We start from the raw sequence: 3,501 nt of genomic DNA on the forward strand, positions 1-3,501 counted from the left end.
GGCCACAGCATGCTTCCCAAAGCACTGGGGGGGGGGAGTATGAAATTGATAGCCCGCTGGGGAAAGTAGGGGGGGCAGTACAAACCAAAAAGGCAGCCGGAAAATTCCCCAAAAAAGCGGGGGCCATCAGAAAAATGCCGTTTGGGCCTGTCTTTTTTTTGCTACGGGAAATTCCCCAAATATGCCGACCTTGCATCCGGGGGAGTGAACCGGAGGTCCCACTAAAAAGTCGCCCAATAACCCCGCGATTGGGAAAAGGGGGTAACTTCAGTGTTGTTATTTTTTTTTGAGATTTGTAGCTATGCGAAGCGAATTTTCCCACCCTTTTTCTTTCCAAACAACTGGAGAGACCAAAGGGGATGTTGGGGTTAAATTACTCCAGCTTCTCGCATCTTTCTGCTTTCTTCTTTTATGGTCTGCTTGGCTGCATGAGGAAGTCCCCACGGCGGGGGGACAATTGGTTTTGCATGGCCAGTTTGAGGTTTTGGGTGTTCCCCCCCTGTTTGGTCCCAAATTTCCAATTATTTTCTTGGGGGAAGATCTCGGTGTACCGGGGTTGATTAGTTCACGTAGCTTTTCTTGCTGGTGACGCAAAATGATTTAAAAACCCGCCTTTATCATCAAAAAATCACTATGGATCTTGCTCTCCCAATGCCTTCATCACCACTAGTTGAGATGTCAGAAAAGGTTTGTCGGGGGAAACTGACCAATCCTCGTATCCAAAATAAAGGGTTCCCGAATTCAATTCGAAGTCATCTCCTCGGGTCCCCAAAAAACTCGGGTCAAGAAAATTTTCAGACGCGACTCCCGGAACGGGGTGAGGGGGCGATTTTTGTGAGGGGGGTGGATGCAGCAAGGCCTCCCAAAGGCCGGGAGTTTGTTTCATACACCGCGCAACAGGGCTTGCAGGGCGGCACTTGACCTGGGCGAATTTGTGGGGCCCCGACGAGTGTTTTTCCACCCAGACATCCGCCGACGATCTTTAACCTGGTCACGTGGCAGGGATGATCCTTGTTGATTGATTTTAGCGATCTCTATCTCTTCGTCTTTAAAAGGACCGGGCACTCTGCACTTGACGAAGCTGGGGATATCCCGGGGGGGCAGTTCTATGAGTTGCGCAGGAAGCGGGCATCCGTGGGCCCGACGAACGAAGTCTTTACACCTGTCAGACTCGGCTGGCCAAGGCTGCTTGGTTTTGTGAAGGTCACATCGAGTTGGCAGCCCAAAATGCCAGGTAACTGAAAAGAGGCGGTGGTTCATGATGAAGACTGAAAAACAAACCTCCTCAAAAAACCATAAGTAGTAGGGGCTCCAAAGGGGGGGGTATAAAACAAGAAGCACGGGGGTTATAATTTACCGAGTGGGGTAGTTGTAAGGGGTAAAACCTCCTCCTTACCTCCCTCGGTTTTTCCGGAAATTTTTTGCAGAACGGTAACAACCGTGCTGTTTTGGGGAGTTTAAAGCGTGGCAATGTTTCCTTTTGCGATGGTTACTGGAAATGTGTAAGAATTTTTTTCCATGATTGGGCACCATTTACGTGGATTTAATCATCGTCGCCCTCGATCCGATCGATTTACGTCTTTGCAATATCCGGTTGCATTGCACTCCGTCTGTACGCACGCTAATTTTTGCCTCCACTTGCGTGCCGGTGTTCGTGAAAAGGGGCGGGGGCCACCGCGGGTGGGGCGTCGGGGAGTAGGGTCGGTTTTTTTGGGCCCCCAAAGCCAGTGGAGGGAAGAGCCTCCAGATCTTCCCTGGCTTGTTGAAAGGGCCGGGGAAGGGGGGTCGTCAGGCAGGACGAAGCGAATGCCCGGACCCACCGCAGCGGAAAGCATCTCTCTCTTCCTTTTGCCGTGCTCGACAATCCGCAAGGGGTTGGGGCCCGTCTCCGAGGAAAAAAGAGCAAAAAGTCCCCCTGGCCCCCCCGTGTTTTCGGGATCCCGGGTTTTGGGGACTGCCTGGCTGCCGGGCGACTTCCCCCCACGCGGTACCTTTTGGGTCAAAAAATTTCGTGGCCCCCCTTTGGCGACGGGTTTTTTTTCCCTTGGTTTGGGGGGGGCGAGAAACCCCCCCTCGGGGGATTCCAAGCTTGCTGACACAAATGCACCAAAATTGTCCGTGGGGGCACCATCCCCGTAGCCAAGGCTTTTCCCGCATCCAAATTGAGGGGGTACCTTGCAAAAAAAAACTCTGCGAAAGCAAAAAAAAATCTGGGTCACCAATCGCAGTGGGTATTTTCCCCTTTTCTCCCTGTAAACAGCGGCCTGCAGGTTCAAGTAAAAAAAATTTTTTTTTAAAGGGGTTGACCAGGTAACTACGGTTGATTTCAGTTTTAAAATGAAAGGGAGTCATTAGGTGAACGAACCGCAAAATTTTTTCCCCAACTTTCCCCCGGGAAAAAAACATCCAGGGTTATTTTCCATCAAAAAAAAAAAAAATAAAAGGTTAATTATTACCTCCGGGGTTTCCCCCCCACCCCCTTTTAGGGGGTGCCCCATCTGGGCACATGGCTTCACCAGTTGGAGGGCCCCGAGTAAAATTTTCTACGGGTTATCCACCCCTCACCCCCTTTTGACCGGCAAAGGGTGAGACCAGGACTTCCGACCCCTTTTAAATAGAGTTATCCAGAGGGGCATGACCATCATCGGGGGGGGGGTACTGTGAGGCCCTGAGGCCCAAAAAAAAAAAGGGGGGTCGCAAAGGGGACAGAAACGTCCCCCCCCCCCCCCCTACAGCAGGGGGCACTTGTACCTCAGGGGCGCCTTTCGCGGCTTTTTGGATTTCCCAAAATTTCATGTATCCAGGGGGGCCCCCCCGTTGCACGAAAATTGTTCCCTTATAGATGAAAATCCTCCCTTCAACCGCGGGGGCATAGAAACAAACCGCATCATTAGTTCACAAAAAATGGAAAGGTAAGATGGTTTTTTCTTTATCAATAACCGGCACTGGGAAAAGGGGAGGCATCGCGGTGACGTTCGAGGGCCCCCCCCCCGCATCGACGGTTACTTCGACTGGATGATCAATTACGGGTTCTGTAATTGTTGGGTGGGGCGGGGGTTTTTCGACCAGACTTTGTTACTCGAAACATCGGGGGATACGTTCACAGAATGTGAATGGGGGGCAGCAGTAGGGGTGGGCAAAAGCAAAAAGAGGGGGTAAAAAACCCCTTACCCCCCTGCTCCCTGGCAAAAACTTCGCTATTTTTGTGGTTTTCATGAATTTTTTTTTAAATCAAACTAAAAGAGTTAAAACTCTGGCAGTTTTTAAATTCTAGGGGAAAATAAAATACCTTACTACGTTTTTTTAAAAAAAAAAAAAAAAAAAAAAAAAAAAAAAAAAAAAAAAAAAAAAAAAAAAAAAAACCAAAAAATTTTTTAAAAGTTAAAAAAACAAAAAAATTAAGAACACGAAAATACAAAAAAAAAAAAAAAAAAAAAAAAAAAAATTTTAAAAAAAAAAAAAAACCAAAAAAACAATTTTTTTAAAACCCAAAAAAAGACA

The sequence above is a fragment of the Penaeus monodon genome, chromosome 38, assembly GCF_015228065.2.
Source record: "Penaeus monodon isolate SGIC_2016 chromosome 38, NSTDA_Pmon_1, whole genome shotgun sequence".
Taxonomy (NCBI): domain Eukaryota; kingdom Metazoa; phylum Arthropoda; class Malacostraca; order Decapoda; family Penaeidae; genus Penaeus; species Penaeus monodon.